Source organism: Rhinolophus sinicus, chromosome 11, assembly GCF_057876585.1.
Source record: "Rhinolophus sinicus isolate RSI-liver-muscle chromosome 11, RSI-T2T, whole genome shotgun sequence".
NCBI lineage: Eukaryota > Metazoa > Chordata > Mammalia > Chiroptera > Rhinolophidae > Rhinolophus > Rhinolophus sinicus.
This window is the reverse complement of record NC_142511.1, coordinates 23,944,700-23,968,516: the sequence shown is the minus strand read 5'-3', so window position 1 is coordinate 23,968,516 and position 23,817 is coordinate 23,944,700. Positions and strand designations below refer to the sequence as shown.

General features: G+C 46.6%; 1 protein-coding gene and 1 pseudogene across 1 annotated transcript in view; one reads left to right on the top strand and one right to left on the bottom strand.

Moving 5' to 3' along the window:
- The window catches only part of PIK3C2B (phosphatidylinositol-4-phosphate 3-kinase catalytic subunit type 2 beta), a 66,202-nt gene extending 54,577 nt beyond the window's left edge, over nucleotides 1-11,625 (bottom strand). Inside the window, exon 1 of the mRNA XM_019711443.3 lies at nucleotides 11,210-11,625. The gene's annotated coding sequence lies outside the window, so the exon portion shown is untranslated. The remainder of the gene's footprint in view (nucleotides 1-11,209) is intronic.
- Nucleotides 11,626-11,959: 334 nt separating this feature from the next.
- Nucleotides 11,960-19,003, top strand: LOC109434452 (chromobox protein homolog 1 pseudogene; annotated as a pseudogene).
- The last annotated feature ends 4,814 nt before the right edge of the window (nucleotides 19,004-23,817 follow it).

Sequence of the window (23,817 nt, the reverse complement as noted above, 5' to 3'; positions counted from 1 at the left end):
AGAAGATGCGGTACATATATATAATGGAATATTACTCAGACATAAAAAGATGAAATATGCCATTTATGACATGGGTGGACCTAGAGGGTATTAGTGAAATAAGTCAGACAGAAAAAGACCAAAACCATATGATTTCATTCATATGTGGAATATAAAACAAAAAAGTAACAAAGTAACAAAACAAAACAAAAAAACTCTCATAGATACAGATAACAAAATGGTGGTTACCTGACCGGGAGGGGGGTAGGGGGAGGTCAAAGAGGGTAAAGGGGGTCAGACACATGGTAATGGGTGGTAAGCACACACTAGAATACACCGATATCAATTATAATGTTGTACACCTGAAATTTATGTTATTAATCAATGTTACCTCAGTTTAAAAAAAATTTTTTTTTTAAGAAAAAGAATTATTTCCAGCTTCCTCAGCCCTCCAGAGAAAGGCAGTGAAACAGGATGGTGAGGGGTAAGAGGAGCTCTCAGGATGAACTTCCCTTACCAATCTTGGCCCCCGCTGAGGGGACTCCTGAGGAAACTTCTTCACAGACAATTTTCCCACCAGCCCAACCCACATCAGAAAGAGAACCCCAACATTTTCAAACAGCAACATCTAGGAAACCCTAGCCTCTCTGAAAGTACTGCCATGAAGTATAAAAGGAGAACATAAGAAAATGGGTGCAGTGTGGGACGGAGACATACACAGCAGCCCCTGTGTGGTCCTTGCCTCGCCCCCGGCTCTCCCTGCCTCATTGCCTCAGCTTTGCTTCACAGAGCCATTTGCTTCCTGCAAAGCAACAGCTCCTGCAAGGCCCAGACTGCTGCCTCTGTCACCTCCAGGTGAACCTGCAGACCAGCTTACCCAGCTCATACCCTGTGGAATCCAGTTCCCCAGGATTCCTGCGGGGGCTGGGAAAACTCCCTGGAGGAGACAGCCCAGAAAGTAGGTCACAGCTGTTGCTATCCAGCCCAGACACCAAAGAGAGGACAGAACATGCTCTGGCTGGAAGGTTCACCTGAGAGGAGAGCTGAGAAGCATCGTGGATCCACCTCAGGCTCAGGTTCAGTCCTGATACCCCATGTCCTCACAAGCTGGATGGAGCTAACCCATGAGTCTGCAAGGAGGCACTTCAAACACGGCCCCACCCCACGGCGAGAGGACGGGATGTGGCTCAGGGTAACTGCAGAGGCAACGGACTAACCATAGTGCACCAAATAATGCCAGCGAGACCAATCTCCAAAAGAAGGACGGACATCTTTGCTGGACATCAACACTCGGATTTTTAGAGAGTGTCTCCAATTCATTCAATTGTAACAATTTTTTGGTTGTTTTCTGGTAGCACCTTTCTTAAACATCTGAAAGGCTGTCTCTCTTTTCCTGTCTGTTAGAAATGAGGAGAATGAGGCCCACTAAGAGTCACTGACTTTGCCCTCTGTTTCACACTGGGGAAGGGTCCAGACAGCCGATGTGGGGAGGGCACGTGGTATTGGGCTGGGCTCCCTCCACAAGTACACACTTGGCACAAATGTGCCAGAGCTCTGGGTTCAGAAGGACCCAGGAAATGAGTCCCCAGAATGATCCTATGCACAGAGTAGAGAAGGTGGGACGAGCAGCTCAGTGTGGTAATCCTGTCTGTGGGAAGGGTGGGGTGAATGCCTGTCAGCCTGGGCAGGGAAGCCAGTGAGCAGGGGCGCTGTGTGGGCAGTGAGCTGCTGGCAGCTGACAGGCAGCTGCTTGGCTCAGAGGAGGATGAAGGGAAGTTGAGCAAAACAAGGTAAGCCAGCCATCAATGCACACCACCATGGGGCTGAAGAACTGCTCCCACACCATGGCCAGGGCGATCTCCTCCCCTCCCGCTGGGCAGGGAGGCTCTGCACCACTGTCCACAGCCTTGCCCACTGTCCCTCTGCCACCACAGTTCCAAAACCAGCCCTCGAAACATGTGGCGTGATAATAGAGAATAACTTCAATGAGTGCTAACACCCCAAATCAAGAAAATCCCTGATAGACTGCAGTCATTCTCAAGGACAAAAGCCATGGTGACCACACAAATGGGAAACACACCCACACCTTCCCCCACACACCCCATAGGTACCCCCCACACTCCATGCACACCCCATGCCCTCCCCCATGCACACACCTCCATACCCCGCACATCTCCCACAACCCCCACCCCCTCCCCACCCCCATACATCCTACAGCCCCCACACACCTCCTCCAGCTCACGCACTGTCATCAGCTCCCTGAGGACAGAAGAAGCTAGCCTAGACACCATGAGGTTGCCATCTTAGCGTCACTGGCAAAGAAGTCTGAGCGAAGTAGACTGACGTTGAACCAGGAAGAATAAGGGAAACAGGACTTTTGGCTCCAGGGGTCAGCTCTGGGCCTTCCAAAGCAGGTCCTGTCCTGTACGCATCCCAGTCCCAGCACGCTGGGTGCAGGCCCCGGGAGCACCAGGGAGTGAGTGCCAGGGAACAAGGGCCTAGACAGAAGAGCCCAGGAGGCCTTTGCCCAAGGCCACTTGGCTCTGACAGGCCTTAGGGGCGGTTACTTCCTAAGTCAGGGCAGAGTGGAAAAGTCCTGGGGTCCCCACAGACCAGGATGGGGAAGGAAAGGGGCACCAGCTCTTAAGAAGCCTCCATCTTTCAGCCCAGAAAAAAAAAAAAAAAAAGGACACAAACAGAACACCATCAAACATCAGGTACTAATTTACACAGGGGTGTTAGAGGCCTAGGTGTTAGACCGTCCCAGGGACATTGGCATTTAAAAAGCGGAGTCTGAGGGTAGGAGTGCCCAACTCAACCAGTCTGGCAGTGGTAAGGGAAATGTCTAGTGGGCTGAGAGGAGATCCATTAAAAGATAGGTGGGTGGGTTCCTGGTGTAGGCCATGCCTCTTCTGGCCTCCCCTGGTCCCATCTCCTGAACCCCAGGAATCTCTTGCCCCTCTCCAGAACACAATACCTGCAGTGCTGCCCACCAGGCAGCCTGTCCTTTTAAGTCACCGACCCCTGCAATTTCTGGCCCTGGCTGTTGTTAGCCCAGCCGGACCCAGGCAGCCACCAGGCCTTCCCCAGTAGCCACAGCTCCACTCCTCTTCCTGGTAGCAAGCAGGATATCCTGCGCAGGGCAGCCAAGGACACACTGACCCCAGGGGTTCTAGTTTACCTAGGTCAAAGGAAAATCCCCAGTAGGGAAGCAGGGCCCCAACAGAGAACTGAGAAATGAAATCCTCCTCGAGATTGTCTTTCAGTGTCCAGAATCCCTAAACCACAGGGAAGGAAATTGTCTAGACGGGGGGACTGAGAAGGAGGAACAGGCAGGGGTCCTGATGGTGCCAGACCCCAGCCAGGACTCCCCAAGTCAGCCTGGTCATCCCTGGACGGGTCCCAGGGGAAGGTCCAGTGCGCAGACCTCCATGCCTTATTTCCCAGTCCACCTGACGCAGGACCTCAAAAGCCACGGGTGCAGCTGGAGGCACCTTTCTCTCCCTCCTGCTTTCTCCCCTTTTCACTCAACAAGATCCTCAGAAACCTTCCCTGGTCAACCCTTTCAAACTCTCCTCACTTCTTTTAATGTCCCCTTAACACTGTGTGCCGTGTGTGTCACCTGACTGAGGTCTGGCCTGGTGTCTGGGGTATAAGAACAATACATCTGCCTTAGATGGTGTTAAAACAACCATTTTTGCATCTCTGTGCATGGAGGGGTCAGGACGATGTATTTTCTAAGTAGTAAGTGATCGAGGGGTTCGGGAAGTAGATCAAGGAATCAAGTCAGTTAGTCTCTGTTGCTCTGTACATGCCCTGATGCCTCTCTCCCACTCCCACTTTGCACAGGAAGATCCCAAGGGGGAGAGAGGTCTCCCTAAGACAGAGCCTAAGTCTACGCCGGCAAAGGGGACACTCAGCAGAGGGGTGGACCGGCTGGCACAGTGCAGCACACTCATTCATTCCAGCAGCCCCATCTTCATGGGGCACTGCCCTTGCGACCCTCGCTCAGGCTCTACAAGGATGGCAATAGTCAGAGGCCATTCTCAGCTGGGGTTAGCTGACTTGCTGGCAACAGGGAGTGACTGACTATGTGCGGATTTATCAGCTAACAATCCACAGGCATCTTGCTGAAATACCATTACAATGTGTGTAATCACCATTACAAAGTCTCAAATTAGTACCTCAGGGCTATGGTGACGGAGAGTTTCGGTGAAAGGGAAAGAGAGGGGGTGCTAAGTGAACACAAGCATCACAGAAACAAGGAAGGAAAACAGACCTATTCATTCCCTCTGGCATTTTGTGCCAGCTATTGTCTTGTTTAATCCTCATAACAATCATTAAGTATAGATATTATTAGCCTTACTTTATGAATGAGGAAACTGGAAAACAGGAAAGGGACTGAGTAAATTGCCCAAGGTCACACAACTAGTAAACGATTGAATTGAGAGTTAAACTGAAACATGTTTGAGGCCAAAATTCAGTCTTTTTCACATCCTGCCATATACCCAGGCACATCACGTTTTACCAAATGTCCAAGCGGATATCGGAGATTATTCTGGTACACCCCCACACTCTCTTCCCACACCCCAAGACTGCTTCACCCTTCCAAGCAACTCAAAAAAACAAGCAAATGAGTAAACAAACAAACGGACCTGTTTTGCAGTTAAGAGAACCAATGACCACAGGGTAGAAATGACATGTCTGAGTCACAGAGCTAATAAGTGGCAGCAGTGGGACTGGAAGTCGGTCTCAGACTCACTCCAGTGCTCTTTCCAAGACTAAGCCACGTCCAGGCCATCATACCCATTCTCCAAATCCTCCGGGGAAGGAGATCCCTCAGACTTCCTGTTCCAATCTCTCTCAAATTGGTCCATTCCTTTCCAAGCTTCTGATTACTTTTATTAAGTGAAGTATCAGGCACGAAAAGATTAATATTTCTTTCTCTGACCTGAAGGATTGAAACAGCCTCCTAAGTGGTCTGTCTGCCCTGCACTCCACTGCCAGGATCATCCTCCAGCAGCGCAGCTCTGTCTCTCCCCTTCCTTATCAAATACTCAAGACACACCACAATGCGTCCCAGCCCAGTCCCTCCACCCGCCCCAATGCCCCCAAATACTCATGGTTCTTAACCATTGTCAAGGGTCCCAAGTTTTCCCAGAGACCTTCACTCATGCTAGTGCCTTCTGGAATACACTCTGTTTGCCCTCAATGAATACCTGCTCTTATACTAGAGCCTTCTCTCATCTCCTATGACTATCATTTTGCTCTCTTCCAACATCTCTAAAATTTTCAGTGCATCCCACTACATTTACATTGTTTTGTCTTATCCCTACTAGTCATCAGAATAAATATACATTCTATCCATGTAGGTGCTTTATAGTTACAAAACACTTTCATAGACATTACCCATTAATCTTTTGTCCCCCCTTTCTTCCGCCTCTCCCCACCCCCTCCGGTACAAGCCGTTGTTTCTCAGTCTAGTGTGTAGGACACAGCTCCCTGGCCCATGCTGGTATTATGAGCCTTGCGCTCCGCTCCCCCAGGCTGAGGCAGTCGGTCGCAGGCCTATGTGGGAATCGAAATGGTGACCTTGGCATTAGGAGCATGGCGCTCCAACCACCTGAACCACCAGGTCGGCCCTCCATTAATCTTAAGAATAAAAATGACCTATTTATCTTGTCTTCCCCACGTTGCTCAGCACAGTGTTTTACACAAGGTACAAAGCTGTTAAAGACTGCATTCTGAGAGTGCTCTGACCAACCCAGAGAAGAAGAGTTCACACCTCCGTGTTGCAGCATCAGATTCTGAAGCTGGATGAGGAAGGCAAAGTTGTAATTTATTTCTCCAGATAGATACTCCATAGCATTTATTAGATTCTCAGAGTTTAGAGGCCTCCAAATATTCAGCACTCTGGTCCTAGCTTCTATACTTCTATGAAATGCTGCCCAAGATTACAACAACTCTCGGGCAGCCATATGGCAACTGACTCACACTGAGCTTATAGGATTACCCCACTCCATAGAGAAACTAACTCATCCATTCACTTGCATTTTTTTTGGAGTCAATGTGGTTACCTCAAGGTCAGGGGACACATTGAATTCAAGTTTGTATCCCTAGGGTATAGCACAAACCTCTTATTGAAGGATGATAAAATAATTGTAACCACCACCATTTACTGAGCCTTTGCCATCAGGCACTGTTCTAGGCAGTTATGAACTGGGTTCATTTTTACAACAGCCCTTTTATCCTGATACTGTTATTTTCCCAATCTTCCACATAAGGAAATGGAAGCACACATAAATTACATAATTTTCCCAAGGTCAAACAACTAGGTCGTGGGGCAGCCAGACTCTGAACCCAAGGAATCTGGCCCCAGAGACATATACTCAGCCATATGCTGCATTTATACTGCCTGTCAATTGATGAATGAATGAATGTAAGAATGAAAGAGCCAGAGGCACTGAAGATGTTTTTGTTGAACAATTAACCAACCCAACCATTAATGAACCTACCCTATATTATCCATAGAAATATCACAAAGTCCTTCTCAAACTTTCCTTGAGTTTAGCTAGAGTATATCTATAAGTAATTCCCAGTAGAGAATGCTTGTCAATAAAATACAGATGCTTGGTTTGATTAATTTTGAGTGAACTGAATTCTCCAGAATATAAACTCCAGGAGGACAGGGATTTTGTCTGTCTTCTTCATGGCTGGGCATTTAGGAGAATGTCAGATACATTATGTACATTCAGTGCATAACCGGTGAACGAATGAATGGATGAATAAAAAATAAAATGCAAACTCCTTCAATGGCCCTGGTCAGACTAAACTACTTTCAGTTCACCTCTTTCACGACTCACTTCATCCCCCACCGCAATTTCTGCACATTGTTCAAATCTCAGGTAACGTTTTTTTCCAGGAAGTCTGACCACCCCAAATGCCCCACATATGAGCTCTCACAGCATCCCACACTTCCCCCACCACAGCCATTTAATTGTCTGCATCCCCACTCAACAGTTAGTTCTAGAAGGCTACCTATCCTAGGCACTGAAAGCACCTAAAGTCCTTAATAAGCACTCAAAACCCAGTTGCTGCACGAATGAATGAGTTCTTTTTAAACATTATCTGACAGACATACCCCTTTGTGATCATATCTTCTCCCACAGGTGACGTGAAGAACCCTTTCTGTTGTCATCTGGCTCTTGGGGAAGCCCCATCTCACTCAGAACGTGGGCTCCATTGACATTAGTTTTCTCACAGGTCCCTCAGCGCAGCACGGAAGGAACACAGGTTCTGGAGGAACCCTGGCCTAGATTCAAACTTCAGCTCTTCTCTAACTAGTTATACAATCTTGGACACGTTTCTGAATTTCTGGTTGGAATCGAAACCTAATATAAACCTCAGTTCTCCCAACTGTAAAGGAGGGAAGAGACAATTTCTTCATCATCCATTTACTCCAAGGTTGGGGAGATGGCAAAATGCAGATAATGTTTGAAAAGCTACAGGTGGACGGATGTTCAATGGCAGTGGCCGTCCTCTTGCCTTTCTTAGTACTTGACTATTTGCTCAAGTGGCACCTTCTTTTTCCCGTCCTTGCTGGGTCACCTACAACAGCATAGTCAGAATTGCACTTCAGAGCATTTGCCAACCCTCTGGAACCACTCTATCTTTCAAAGTCTCTTACCAGGGAACTAACTGTATCTACCTTTTCTCTTCCTTAAAAACAAAAAAAGCAAAAAACCTGCCTTCTTGAAGTCTAGAGTGGAAATCTGACTTCCCTGGTTATAACGTTTTTTAGGAAAGTATAGTTGCCTTCTCCAAGGTTCCCCTAATATCTGAGATGCAAACAATCTCTCCTTTCTTGGTCAGAATTAAACGCGCTCTAATAGTGCCCCTAGTCCTTTGGAAGACATAACAGCATGGCAGGTAGGAAAGGGATGGGTGCTCTGCTTTCAGGAAAACTGGGCTCTCAAAAAAGAGAGAGCGAGAAAGACAGCGCTCTCCACAGTTGAAGGGCACAATCATTACTCCTATTGGGTTTCACGGTTAGTTTGCGACCTAAGACAAGAAGAGCTCATATCTATTTCTACTACCTAGCAAGGCAAACTTTAGTATTTCCTAAAATTGGAATCTTCTTGGATCTCTTCTCTTTATCCCCGTCACTCTTCCTATGCCTTCTGGTCATATTGTGACCTGTGGGGCAGGCACAAAGTGCCAGCATTGCTAGTAACCCTGTGACTTCTCATGGAAATGATCTCCAGGGTCGTTTCCAGTTGTAACACTTTGTGTGATCACAGGAAATGCAAGAGCAGTCTCCTTTTACTTCATAAAACAGATACAAAATAAAGTACATGTGGAAATACCAAAACAAAGGATCTGCCTCAATTATCCCAGAGCCCCCAAGTCCTAAACTTCTTACTAGAATTGCCCAAAAGATGGCAAAATTACTTGATTTGATTATCTGGTCTTACACTGAAGGTAAGGATATGAATGAGAAAGACCGGTAAGGCAGGAACCCACGGAATTCACACACATGTGCCTCACCCCTCAAACAACCGGGACTTGGAGATGCTGGGCTGGGGCCTATTAGCTAAGGGTGTGTCCAGTCTGGTGACATCACATGGGCATTCAAGTCAAGGAAGCCACTACCAAAAAGTTCTGCAACTCTGCTGCCCCTTTCTACTCTCCCAAGACCCAATACCTGCCTGCTAGTGCCGTCGAGGTTTACGAGCACAGGGTGACACTGCCTGCTTCAGATCCCTCCTCTGTCATTCACTAGCTGGCTCACATCTGTAAGTGCCAGCTAGTATATGATTTGCTAGCTTAGCATTACTCTGTCTCTAGATGGTAGCCAGCCTTTGAGGGGGTATATGTCTCTTCCCAATTCCCCACAAATATCATTAAGCAGTCTTTCCTTCTCTCTCAGTACTCATCCTGCCAACCCTATTTGAAGAGAAATACCCAAGGAACAGTTACTTTGGTATTGTCACATCTCTCTTCCCTTAGCAAGAAAGGAAAGATTCCGGAACATTCTCTATTCCATACCCTTGGTCCTCCCACCCCTCCCCCACCCCCACCAGCTCTCCCTTCCTTGTCACTAAGGCTAAATTCAGGATGAATAACTGGCATTTGTATAATACTCTGCAGTTTTCAGAGTGCTTCTGCATACATAATTTTATTCAGTTCATAGTAAACAGTGTATTTCATCCTTAAAACAATCCTGTGAGCCAAGGGCATTATTTTTTCCCATTTTACAGATATGCAAACTAAGGCTTAAACAGGCTCACAAATTGTCCATACTCACAGAGAGGAAATAAGTCACACCAGGACTCAAAGCCAGGCCTCCTGACACTGACTCTGCTCACTGTTTTCTCCACTACTCCACATTGTCATGTCCAAGTTCACATCCCAGGAGCATGAGGAGCCTGAAGTTTATGGCCAGTTACAAACTCCCAAAGGAACACAGATCCCTCATTTTTCTCCCTGCTGGCCAGAGTTGAGATGTCCAGGCTGAAGGACCACAGACATGAGACACCTGCAAAGCACCAGGTCCAGGTGGGTTGAGGGAACCACAAAGAGGGAACCAAAGGCCCACAGGGTGTGGAAGATCTGCTAGAGCACCACTGGGTCATGGCAAAGACCACAAGCAGTCCAGGCCACTGGGCAACCCCCAAGGAGCACCGCAGGGAAAAGCCTGAGGCCTTCCTCACCAGTGCTTCCAGGGACAGGGAAATGGACAAGCTGCCTCCGGCCAGGCTGAGAGCTTGATCAGATGCAGACACACACACATGCACGTTCAGCAGAAAATTCAGAGCCGTGGAAATGAAACCTTGGACTTATCCAAAGACCAAAGGAGAAGCAGCCACCATCTCCTCAGATGCTGGCTGCCAGGCAGAGCTATAAAATGTGCCTTGACTTAATTTTTCCACGGACACATCCCCAGATGGGACCGCTGGGCTCTGGAGGAGCCACAATTCCAAAACCTCAGAACCGCTCTGCTCTGGGATCCATAGCTGGTTTTGGGGAGAGAGGAGTATTTGGGGATGGGGGTTGTCACCCCCTGGGCCATTTCTCTTCCAGTATCTTTCCAAGGCTCAGTGTGACAAGAGTAAGTTTTCATTCAGCAACTGCTACAGGGCTGGAATTCAGTGCAAATTGGTAACATCTGCTTGGCCACGTCCCAGACAGTCAGGTAGTTTAGAGAGAAAGGAGGGGCAACGTTGATCCACCTCTGGGAGCAGGGGTAGCTGAGTGCTCAAGAATCTGGTGCCATGCTAGGTACACAATTCCCCAATGGAATAGAGGAAAAAAAACCATCAGGGCAGCTGGAGACAATAGATTCCATCCCAGGCATGGCTAGGGGTGGTGGTAGGTGGAGGGAAGCCACAGAGACCCCAAAAGGGGTGGAGATGCAGGGAGACATGGTGGGCCGGAGCAATGGCAGCTTCTTCACACACAGGAGGGTGTGTGCACTCATTAACCTCGCACAACTGTAACCTCTTCCCACCATCCCGGACCCTGCCAAGTCCCTGGGCTCCCTACCCTACCCCACCCAACCCCAGCTGGGCAGCCTCCCTTGGGCTTCCTGCTGCTGCGGCGGCTCCCCGGCATCAAAGCCACAGCTGTTGGGAGCTTAAAATGAGAGACAAGTACAGACCGGGGAGAGCAGCGCCTCCCCCGAGGGCCGGGAACTCGGGCCTGAGGGTCCCTCTCCCTCTCCCAGGCTTTCTCCTTTTGCTCCAGTATCCTTATAAGGGAAACGCCAAGTCTACAATCCGTTTGACTAAAAAAATGTATATATTTCCTAGGCTAGATGCTGACTTTTCACCCACCGCACGAGAAAGCACCACCCCGCTTCACAGCAGGTTTTGCTTTTTATTTCCTATATTAAACAAACAAAACCCAAAACCATTGATTGGCTCAGATCACCTAGCAGAAAGTGTGTTTAGAGGGAAAGGGGTGGAGAAAGGGGTCCCGGGGGCTCGAGACGCCCCGAAACTGCTGGAGCGGGTTGGCGGTGGGGGTCGGCAACCTGCTTCGCGCTGCGGGCCGGAGCTGTCGCCCCCACGGCGTCTGCCGCTCAGCTCGCTCCGGCACCCTCGGCTCCTGCCATTGTTGAGCCTCGGCTGTTGCCATGTTGGTGGGACAGTCCCTTGACCGCCGCTCCCTCCATGCCGGGCCATCTGCAGCCCTAGAGCCGGCGTTCTCGACCGGACGCGCGTCTTACCTGTGCTCCCCACGGGCTCTCTTGCGAGACCCGACCGCGACCGGGGCCACTGGCCCCACAGCTCCCTGCGTCTTCGGCCCTTCGCCAGCCGGCTGCGTACCGCCCCTCTGCGCCGCGCCCTCTCCGGGCTCTGAGCTCTGGAGCAGCTGGGAGGCAGGAAGGGGCGCCGGGACCAGCTCCGGGGAAAGAAAGTGCTCTCTGCTGAGAGCGTGCGCAGCCCGCAGTCAAACAACCCCGCGTGAGACAATAGCCAGAGCAGCGGGCGACAGCCGAGAGGCCATCTCCCGGGAGCCCGGCGCACTGCACAGCGACGCGCTTTGGTCAGACCTGCCTGCTAGCGCAGGACACGCGGCCGCGGCGCACCAGCCCCAGCCCCGGCTCCAGCGCCGAACCCTCCGAGCCCCAGCGAGAGGCGGGGCGGACCAGCAGCTCTGAAGGCTTTCCATCCCTCCCCTCCCCTCCCCGCCCTCCCCTCCCTCCCCTCCCCTCCCCGCCCTCCCCTCCCCTCCCCGCTCTTCCCCTCCCCGCTCTTCCCCTCCCCCGCTTTCCTACTCTTTCCTCCCCTTCTCTCCCCTCCACCTCATTCTCTCCTCTACCTTTCCTATCCTCCCTTCACCCTCTCCCTCCCCTCTCTGCCCCTCCCCCACTCCCATACTCTCTTCTCTCCACCTCATCCTCTCCTCCCCTCCCCCACTCTCCTCCCCTTTCCTCTAGCCCCCCTCCCCTCCGACTCCCTCCCTCCTTCCCCGCATGGGCGCCGGGAGGAGAAACGCGCCCGTGGCAAGTTTTGCTTGGGAAATCCAAGAGCCAAGATTCCCACTTCCCACTTGGGTGAAGGTTTTGCAGATGGGCACTGCTTTTCCCTTTGCACTGTGTCAAATAAAATGCTAAGTCCTTCTGCTGGAAATGACAGAGTTTTGAGGTCCTGTTATCGGTTTGAGGAATTTCACCGCTCCACACCCCCCCAACCCCGGTGGTTAGGACAGCGATGCCGGAAAGAACTCCTACTCGAGGTCCGAGGTCGGGGTTGGGGGAATCTGTCTCAGCGCTTGGCACACTCAGCCTCCTTGGTTTTTCTATTCGCCCAAGTGGGTCGGACCAGACCCCAAAGAATAGCGATCAACAACCGAGGGGGTAGGGTAGGTGGCAGGTCCTCCAGCCCAACTATATGGTGGGGAAACTTCTTCATAGAGTATGTTATACTTAACATTTCGACTCTTAAGTAAGTACATTTCTTTGAGCGGTCATCTCTAGAATTTTCCTAGAGCCTCTACGAAAAAGAAACCAATAGTTGACCAGATCCTCATTTGCATTTGATTTGTGTAATAACTATGATCTCTGATCTCAAAGTATATTTTCCTCAAAACCTAAATCTTGTTCTTCCCCAGGATCCCCATTCTTTCTTTCTCGCCAGACCACGAAGATGACACCTGGTTCTCAGCCTCACTCCACTGCAATCCTCTTTAGGTATTCAGGGTCTCAAGAATCCTAACCTCCCTCAGATGCCCAGACTCCCCAGCTAGGGTTCCCATGAAAACATTTGTCAACCTTATCCTTCCCTGGTCTCAAGGAAATATTTGTTAAAGTGCTACTATTACAATTTGTCTTGGGTTCACCAGAGTTTAAAAAAAAAAAAAGACAAAGGTGTCAGAAAGGCATTTTTAAAAATTTCTTTATTGGGTGGCAGATTTGCTCAGTGGTTAGAGAACAGTGCTCATAACACCAAGGTCGAGGGTTGGATTCCCACATGGGCCAGTGAGCTGTGCCCTCTACAACTAGATTGAAAGCAACGACTTGACATGGAGCTAATGGGTCCTGGAAAAACACCCTGTTCCCCAATATTCCCCAATAAAAATTTTAAAAACAATTTCTTTATTAATATTAAACTGTGTGACAAACCCAACACAATCCTTAGATTCATAGAATAGTAGTAGACTTGAAAGAGACTCCAGAGCTCGGTAAGAGGGTAACTGTTTGTTCATAAGGGGATTGGAAGACCCAAAGGATGTCCTACGGAGGGGAGAAAGCAATTAAAAAGTGAGTTCACAAAGACTGGATTAAAAAACTGTGGTACATTTATACAATGGAGTATTACTCAGCTATAAAGAAGAATGAAATCTAACCATTTGCAACAATATGGATGGACCTAGAGAACATTATGCTAAGTGAAATAAGTCAGTCAGAGAAAGACAAATACCGCATGATCTCGCTTATATGTGGAATCTAAAGATCTGAATAAATGAGCAAAGTAAACAGACATAGTCTCAGAGATGTAGAGGAAAAACTGATGGTTGCTAGAAGGGAGCAGGGTGAGGATAAGGAAGAAGGGGGAAGGGATTAAACAGCATAAATTGGTAACTACAATATTGCCATGGGGATATGAAAGACAGTTTGGGGAATATAATCAATAACGTAAAGATTTTGTAGGGTGTCAGATGGGTACATGTCTTATCAGGGAGACCACTTCATGGATGGTGTAGATATTTGACTACTGCACTGTACACCTGAAGCTGAAGTTGATACTGAATGTCAATATACGTAGTCATGGGATATGGAGGACAGCACAGGGAATAGAGTCAATGGAATTGTAATAGATACATATGATGTCAGAGGGGCAATAGATTGGGGGAGGGGGTTATCACTTTGTGAGGGGTGAAATGTCTATTACATTGTTTTGTACACCTGAAACTAATAAAAAATGAATAAAAAAGTGAGTTCACTATTCAGAGTTCACTATTTTGTTCCCGTGTAAGATGAAATCTGGGCAAATGCCAAAGACCCTTCATTGCAGGCAACCTCAGTGAGGTAATGGGAAGAAAGCCCATGAGAGGAAACTGAGGCTTGTGTTCCTTCTCTCTACCCAATGCGATGTGACTGTGGGTAGTCAACATCACGATCTGAGCATCAGTAATAATATTGGCTTCACCTGGCACGCAGGGCTACTGTGAAGGTCAAGTGAGAGAATGTAAGTGAACCATTTTGATGACTCTGGACAACCTGCTCTGCACACATACCATAATGTATGTGTGGTCTTACTCTGCATCCTCAAGCACCGCAGGAGATAAACACGCATTTATTCACTCACTCAGTCACACTTGTTCACAATTAATGTCATCAGGCTATGCTTGGAAGACTGAGACAACAGAGGAGCATAGGGGCCATCACTGCTTCAGTGCTGCTGGAGTGAAAAGTCGGGAGCAGAGAGCTAACAGGAAGTAGGCCTGGGTTGCTGGATGATATCAAAGGTTTTCTAATACATTTCAGTAGGGAGAAAAATTTGAGTTATGAGAAAAACCAGGGCACATCAATAAGTTTTGATTTTGTCCTGTTCGTGGCAGAGAACCCAGGGTGTGGACAGGTGGAGCTGGGAGTGATGTGATCAAAAATAAAACTTCTTGGCATATTACACAGGAGTATTTGGAAGATGCACTGCAGGGCTTCCTTTGCCCCTGCAGATCCATTCTGAACCCTCTGGCTTTCTAGTAGGGATTAGCCAATGGGAGGCACAGGAGAAGAGTGGGAGGAAGGAGGCCAAGGAGGTCTGGATGTTTATTCCTCAGGATCCTTGTCTTTGGTTCACTGTGGGCTGGCTGCCACCTTTCACCAAAGATCACAGCTCCCTCCAGGTGGGTCCCTCTCCTTCTCCTCTCTCTCTCTCTCTCTCTCTCTCTCTCTCTCTCTCTCTCTCTCTCTCTCTCTTTTTAACTTACTAGTTGTTTTTGTGTGTTTTTTTAATTGGAGAATGGGAACAGGACTTTATTGGGGAACAGGTGTGTACTTCCAGGACTTTTTTTTCCAAGTCAAGTTGTTGTCCTTTCAGTCTTAGTTGTGGAGGGCGCAGCTCAGCTCCAGGTCCAGTTGCTAGTTGCAGGGGGCGCAGCCCACCATCCCTTGTGGGAGTTGAACCAGCAACCTTGTGGTTGAGAGCCCACGCTCCAACCAACTGAACCATCTGGCAGCCCAGCGGCAGCCCAGCGGCAGCCCAGCGGCAGCCCAGCGGCAGCCCAGCGGCAGCCCAGCGGCAGCCCAGCGGCAGCCCAGCGGCAGCCCAGCGGCAGCCCAGCGGCAGCTCAGCTCAAGGTGCCATGTTCAATCATTAGTTACAGGGGGCGCTGCCCACCATCCCTTGAGGGAAATCGAACTGGCAACCTGGTGGTTGAGAGCCCACTGGCCCATGAGGGAATCGAACCGAACCAGCAGCCTTCGGAGTTAGGAGCACCGGAGCTCCAACCACCTGAGCCACCGGGCCGGCCCCCCTCCTTCTCTCTTAATTCAGATAATCACTCCCTTCCTTTGACTTTTCAGGCCTGGGGGGTAGACACTTGCTTTCCCGCTGGCCCCCGTGTACTGTACACTATACTCTTTTTTTCTTTTTCTTTAGTACTGTACAGAATTGTTGTGCTTCTCCTATACCCAGCTGACCCTTTGTAAATTGTCTCTTCAAACTGGAGTGTGCCATTTCCTCTCTGCCATGTTACCAGGGTGGGGAAGGAACCAATTTTCCTCTGCCCACAAGATTCTTTGGCTGGTCTAATACTCAAACAGACATGAGACAGATTAGCAAGAAAAAATTTAATACATACATATGTATGGGAACCCCGCATACATGAGAGAGTCAGAGACCCCACATGCACAAGTGGTTCAGAGATAGAAAAGGAACGTGGGTATAAAAGACATTCTGAGCTAGGGATGAGGTAAGGTGCCACGCGGGCTTCAAAAGTTCATTGCAGGATGATAACAAGAGTAGAATTTTAGTAAATAGAAGTTTGCCCTGCCCTGTAAATAAGTTAAAAGAAATTATTTCTGATAATCTCTTATGGGCAAAACCTGTAATTCAAATTCTTCTAGGTAGTTAGGGGTGGGGACAGAAGCTCCTCTTGAGCCTGTGGCTAAAGTTGCCTTTTGTTCAAAATAATCTGCATACCACAGAGGCACAACTCGGGCTGACTAGTTCTGGATTCGCACGTGAACACAGGCTGGGAGCTCAACGAGGAATCCATGGCTGAATTCACAGTGCGAGATTAGAGAATCTCAAACCTGTGCCAGGGCTGTGACAGCAGCGATAAAAAGGAAAGGGCAGCTACAAGAGGTAATTAGGAAGTCGTTCAATAACATTTGCTAATATAGTGAATGTAGGGAGTCAGGGAGGGGAAGGAATCTGGAATTACTTCCCACATGGCACCTTAGGCATTGGTGGCAGGTGGTGCCACTCACTGAGTGAAGGACTATAGTAAGACAGGGCCCACGTGCTGATGGAGCAATCATGAGTTTAATTTGGGACACGTTAGGCTGTAGGTTGGCGGTGGGTAGCTGCGGAATGTTTAGGTGAGGCTGTCCAGCAGACAGTGGATTTATGAAACTGAACTCAAAGTAGAGGTGTGGACAAATCATATCAATTTTGGACTCTTCAGATTATAGGTAGTCAACAAAGTTATGGCTATGTATGAGATCACCCACGTGGGCATATAGAGGAAGGAAGAGAGCTGCAGAAGAAATTGAGAAAAAATAACCAAGTTGATAGAGCAACTAAGACTGATCAAATATATGGTGATGGAAAGAGAACTAGCTCTGGGAGGTGAACACACAATGTGATATATAGATGATGTGATACAGAATTTTACACCTGAAACCTATGTAAGTTTAGTAACCATTGTCACCCCAGTAAACTTTAATTAAGAAAAGAAAAACTAAGACCACAGAGTGTCAGAAAGGAGGGTAGGAGAAAGTTTGATGGAACACAAGTGCATCAGGGACATGCCGGAGGTCAGAGCTGAAAAAACGCTCTTTGGATTGACAAGAAAGTCACCAGTACCAGTGGTGTGAGAACAGTCAGAGTTAAACGAGGCTCCAGTGGGTTCAGGAGTAAAAGAGACACGTGAAAATAGACCATTCTTACTAGAAGCTTAGCAATTAACGGGAAAGAGAAATACATAAGGCAGTAGATATGGGGAATACAAAATCAAGGGGAAGATTTGGGGTATATCTTTTCTTTTTCAGATGGAAAACACTGAAACATGTGTAGAGGTGAAAGACAAAAGAGATGGGGAGATGACTGATGAAAAATGCCACAGAGGAGATGGGATCCATGCACAGGAGGGTAGAGTTGCCTGGTTTACGTTTGAAAGGAAGGGTGCACGAGCACATGCATTTGTGCTAAACCTAGAGGCTAGAAGGGAAGAGACCTGGTTGCTGCCTGGCAGACAGTCTCTAAGTCATTTCCTGAGAGAGAAGGGGTCAAGATGGGGTTGAGGATTAAGGAAAGTGGTGAAGGTTAAAATAGCCATTGAAAGGAATAAGAGTGGTAGCTTCTTAGAGAAATGGAATTGTCAGCAGAATTGAGGATATGGCTGGGATCAGATATGTAGTGGCTACAATATGAATATGTTCATCATTTCTTCTGCAGTGCTGGGAAGCCCAGGTGTAGAATGTTAAATCATTGGGGGGCAGAAGGGGTGCAGAATAGGCATGGTGGAAGGAGAAAGTGGAAAGAAGGTGCCTGACAAAAGAGGATATGCCCGAGGAGGAACGTGAAAATGAAAAGGCTGTTGCCATGCGGGGCAGCCTGCAGGGTCTCAGCTCCTGCTCCCCGCACAAGAACGCAGGATGTGTCTAGGCCAAAAAGGAACACGCATGGAGCCGGAGCCATAGATGGGGGAGTCACACCACTATATTCTCGCTGGGGGCATCCGCCTCTCTGCAATCCTCAACCCACTATCCGCCCTTGCTAGCCCCCATTTTCTGCTAGCGTAGCCACAGCACTTATATTAGTGGCCAATGGCTCACTGGTTACAGCTGACGGCCAACTAGCCACAGCTGATGGCCATTTACTACCTGAGCCAGCACCTTTCCACGTGAGGCCGAGAGCCTGGAAACTGCACTCCTGGCTCTGTCCCCACAGCTGTGAACCTCTAGTCTTGCTCCCCTCCAACTCTTCCTCCAACACCCCAGCCACAGTGATCTTTCCGAAGCCAACATCTGCTTCCCTTGCTGAAAATCAACTAGCATATAAGCTCCATAAAAGCCCCGAAGTTTTACTTTGGGTTTTAAACTTCTGTATTCCCAGAGCCTAGCGCAGTGCCTGGCACATAGCATGTGCTCAATAAAATTTGTCAGGGACGGGCCTTTGGCAGGGGCCTGTGGTATACCGCTTTACTGAGGGGCTCCCCCTCCCTCTTGGCCTGTTGGTTTTCTGGGTGCCGCTCCTCCCTTCCCACAGTGACGTGCCAGTAGCGTGGCACCTCTCGGTTCTTGGGCACTGCTCTGAGCAGCCTCACCCTTAATACCAGAAAGAAGCTGGAGGGCACTACAGGGGAAAAAGCAAAACAAGAAGAAGGTGGAGGAGGTGCTAGAAGAAGAGGAAGAGGAATATGTGGTGGAAAAAGTTCTCGACTATCCAGTGGTAAAGGGCAAAATGGAGTACTCCCTAAAATGAAGGGGCTCTCAGATGAGGACAACACTGTGGGAGTCAGAAGAGAACCTGGATTGCTCCAACTTCATTGCTTAGTCTCTACAGTCACAGAAAACAGCAATTGAGACAGATAAATCAGAGAGAGGCAAGCTCACATCTGACTCTGATTCTGAAGATACAGGAGAGGAGAGCAAACCAAAGAAGAAAGAAGAGTCAGAAAAGCCATGAGGCTTTGCGGCGGGGTTTGGAGCCAGGGCAGATTATTGGAGCTACGGGCGACAGTGGAGAACTCATGTTCCTGATGAAATGGAAAAACTGATGAGGCTAACCAGGTCCCTGCCAAGGAACCCAATGTCAAGTGCTCCCAGGTTGTCATATCCTTCTAAGAGGAAAGGCTGCCGTGGCATTCCTACCCCACGGAGGGTGACGACAAAAAAGATGGCAAGAATGAACTCTCCTGAGTACCAGCCTCTGTCACATCTGACTGTGGATTTCAAGTGGGGAAGGGAAGGAGTTCTACTTGTCTTGACCCCACAGAGGTGGCTTGAGAAGATGTTCTTTGAAGAGCCAGTATAGTTTCTGTGCCATACAGCAGCCCAAGTGCTTTAAAGCCATTCCATGCTGTGTACTTTGCACCCCAGTTCCAGTGGAGGAGAGGGAGAATAAGTGTTTCAGGGTAACCCATTCTGCACTTTACTGAGAAAAGCAAAGGGCCTTCTATGAAGGACAAAACTTGCAGAATGGTTGTGTGGAGAGCAAAAAGATACTGTAGATCTTCAAAGAGCTTCTCCACAACCCACAGCCTCCTTCCCAGCAGTGTTAACTGCATTTTTACAGCGTAGCATGTGTGTAGTTTTTGACTATTGCTGGTGTATTATTTGGGGGTGGGAGGGCTGGGGTGGGAAGGAAAGGAGATGGGCAGGAAATTTTTTTGTTAAAATTTGGATCGTGATTGGGAAAATGGTGAAACAATGGAAAGAACAAACAACTAATGATGATTCAGGTCTCTGTCAAGAATATTTTATCTTTTTCAAAAACCTCATTGGCAATCTAAGGACTGTGAGAGACTGTTTAAAAGCTGTGACTGCCTGAAACTTATAAGCCAAGGTGTTCCCTGCCTGAACTTAATGCTGTTCCCAATAAAGAACTAAGCCAACTGTTAAGTTACCAAAGCTGCCGTTTGGGGGATGGAAACTGGTTGAGGAGGGAAAGCCTTTTATAGGAGCATATACAGAGACAGATCACTCTGTCTTAAAGGTGCTAATTCTTGAACTGACAAGAAGACCTTTTCTTTTCCAGTTATGAAGTTATAAATATTAGCTTGACCATCCAAGGCACTGGCTGAGGTATTTGGGTAGAGGAAGAGGGTGGCCTAGGAAGTGTGAGAGTAAAGAGAAGGGACCATGCTATTAGGGTGGAAAACTCTTGGCGCTTCCCTGTGTTTTGAACTTTGAACTCTGAAACCGTTGGTGGCAGGGTTCAGTCACTGACAGCACAAGTTCATTGAGTCACTTCAAGAGTTGGATCATTTCAAAACCCCTGGTCTCAGGAGATTAAACTTTAATATTGAGGCAGTGGTTCACTTTAAAATATAAAACAAAACAAAAAATCATTTTTCAATCCTAAGAATTAATCAATCCCAAAACACTGCCTTGATTTATGTGTTCCATCAGTTCTTGACATCATCTAGATCTGCATGTAGAACTCCATCGTAAAATCTTTTTAGGCATGTGTTAGCTTTCCATAAAAACTTTGTTTAAATGTAAATTTCATACCACACTGTCAGTTTTTGTCTTAATAAAACGATATAGATTTATAAAAAATAAAATAAAATTTGTCAAATGGATGGCTCCATATAGCTCTTAGATAAAGTTCAAACTCCTTAAGAAAGTCCACAATGGCTCTCACAATCTGGCCCTTGCTTTTCACTGTAGACTCAGAGGACAGGGATTTTTGTCTTGTTCCTACTTGTATCATCAGAACAGCACCTGCCATGTACCGTGTTTCCCCAAAAATATCGCCTAGCCAGACAAGCAGCTCTAATGCATCTTTTGGAGCAAAAATTAATATAAGACCTGGTCTTATTTTACTGTAATATAAGACTGGATATAATATAATATGATATGATATGATATGATATGATATGATATGATATGATATGATATAATATAATACCGGGTCTTATATTAATTTTCGCTCTAAAAGACACATTAGAGCTGATTGTTCATCTAGGTCTTATTTTCAGGGAAACACGGTAGTAGGAGTTCTATAAATGTGGGTTGACTAATAACTTCCTCCCACATTCCAATGCAAACTCCATGCTTTGGCTTTACTGAACTTGCAGTTCCTAGAATACACATTAGTTTCACTGAGGGGCCTTTCTACAACCCTGGAAAGTCCTTACCTGTATCATCCTATTTGGCTGTCTTTCTACCTCGTAGGCAAAATAATGGCCTCCCAAAGGAGGAAATGTCTGCTTTCCAATCTCTGGAACCTGTGAATACGTTATCTTACATGGCAAAAGGATTGTGCAGATGTGATGAAGTTAAGGACCTTGAGGTGGGGAGATTCTCCTGGATTACCCAGATGCGCCCAGTATAATCACACAGGTCCTTAAAAGAGGAATACCTTTCTTTTTTTTTTTTTAATTTTTTTTTTAAATTTTATTTTATTAAATTTATTGGGGTGACAATTGTTAGTAAAATTACATAGATTTCAGGTGTACAATTCTGTATTACGTCATCTATAAATCCCATTGTGTGTTCATCACCCAGAGTCAGTTCTCCTTCCATCACCATATATTTGATCCCCCTTACCCTCATCTCCCACCTCCCACCCCCCACCCCCCTAGGAATACCTTTCTTAGTTGAAGTCAGAGAGAGATGTGATAATAGAAGAATGGTAACAGGAATACAACATTACTGGCTTTAAAGTTGGAAGGTGGAGGTCCTGCGCCAAGGAATGTGAGTGGCTTCTAGAAACCGGAAATGGTGAGTCAACAGTCTCCCCTAGAGCCTTCAGAAAGGAGCACTCTATTGACATCTTGATTTTAGCACAATGGGATCCATGTGGGGCTTCTGATCTACAGAACTGTAAGGTAAGAAACTTCTGTTGTTTTAATCCACCATGTTTGTAGCAATTTGTTACAGCAGCAATAGCAAACTAATACACCCTGCCACTAGTTTCCCAGGAAGCTTCCCCAGAGTGCCTTCTAAGGATGTCTAGACATACCTGATAGCTACTGTGTTTCCCCGAAAATAAGACCTAGCCAGACAGTCATCTGTAATGCGTCTTTTGGAGCAACAATTAATATAAGACCCGGTATTATATTATATTATATTATATTATGTTTATATATTATATTATATTATATTATATTATATTATATTATATTATTATATTATATTATATTATATTATATTATATTATATTATATTATATTATATTATATTATATTATATTATATTATATTATATTATATTATATTATAGACCTGGTCTTATAGTAAAATAAGACCGGGTCTTATATTAATTGTTGTTCCAAAAGACGCACTAGAGCTGATTGTCTGGCTAGGTCTCATTTTCGGGGAAACACGGTAGCTGCCGGGATTATAAAACTAATCACAGTATTGTAATTGTTTATTTGCTTTTTTCTGAATTGGGGAGGGTACAGAGGAGGGTTATGAGACTATAAACTCACTGAGGACAAGGAAATCTCTGTTGGGTTTACCTTTGAATTTCTAGGCCTAATTCATTGCATGGTCCAAAGCTGGTGCTCAATAAAGATTTGGTGAATGACTGAATGAATGAAAACCTGGATTTAGTTTACAGAAAGAGAGTGGTCCCCAAGTCCCTGGGAAAACACAGTTACTGTTCCAAGGTGCAATCACTTAAGCTAATGTTTGCTGGCTGGAGGAATACTGTGTTTCCCCGAAAATAAGACCTAGCCGGAGAATTAGCTCTAATGTGCCTTTTGGAGCAAAAATTAATATAAGATCTGGTTTATATTGCATTATATATTATATTATATTATACTATATTATATTATATTATATTAACCCGGTCTTATAGTAAAATAAGACTGGGTCTTACATTAATTTTTGCTCCAAAAGACACATTAGAGCTGATTGTCCAGCTAGGTCTTATTTTTGGGGAAACACAGTAGTACTGGGTCAGGGTCCAGGTAACAAACAGGACCACTGAGAAAACAAGAAGGTGTGTGAGAATTGCAAGGATAAACCTTTCTTGAGGTGGCCTTTGGATCGGAGTCCACCATCCTCCCAGATGCGACATTCTGAATAAGCCTGCTTTTCTTTCCACCAACCTTGTCTCTTGATTTTTAACTCTTTCAAGCAGCAGGCAGCCAGACCCTATAGCACAGTCACACTGCTGCACCTATTACTTACCCCAACCCCACTGTACTACCTTCCTTACTGTGCCTAAAAACATTAGTCTCAGGCCTCCCACAAGGATTTGCATTTGCTATTCCCTTCCTCCTTCCAGATATCTTTATGACTCTGTCATCTCCTGTAGGTCTCTACTCAAATGCCACCTTTCAAAGAGGACTCGATTGGTCCCCTCATTAAATTTCACATTATCCTTTCTTGCCATTGCCTATCCTTCTTCCCCACTTTAATTTTTCCTTTTCAATTATACATCTAATATATTGCATATTTTATTTATGGTTAAAACAGAACTTACAATAGTGCATGGTAAATGGTAAATAGTTGCTTTTTGAATGAGTGAATTAATATCTTAACTCATTTAATCCTCAAAATAATTCTTTAAAACAGATATCATAATTTCCACAGTAGAGATGAGGAAACTGAGATACAGAAGTTAATCTGCCCAACATCACACAATAAAAAAAAGAACAAACAAACAACAACAAAAAACACCTTTCTTGCTCCACAACTTTTCCCAGCTCTGATACAGAACTGACGGTGATTTTTCAAAGACAGATAAGTGTGATGAGTAGGAGGGTAAAAGAAATCCCTTTAAAAATTCGTGGGGGAAATTAAGAAATAGGCGGGTTTGTCCCCAAATATGTAATCTTTCAGTTTAGACTGCCCACTAGTGGGAGGTTTAAGTTCAGCAGTCTATGAAGTGAGAAGTTTAAGAAGCACGCCACGATTTCATGCTCGGTAAAGATAGCAGCCTGGTGGTGTTTGTAACGCAAGGTAGAAAAAAGCCAATTCAGT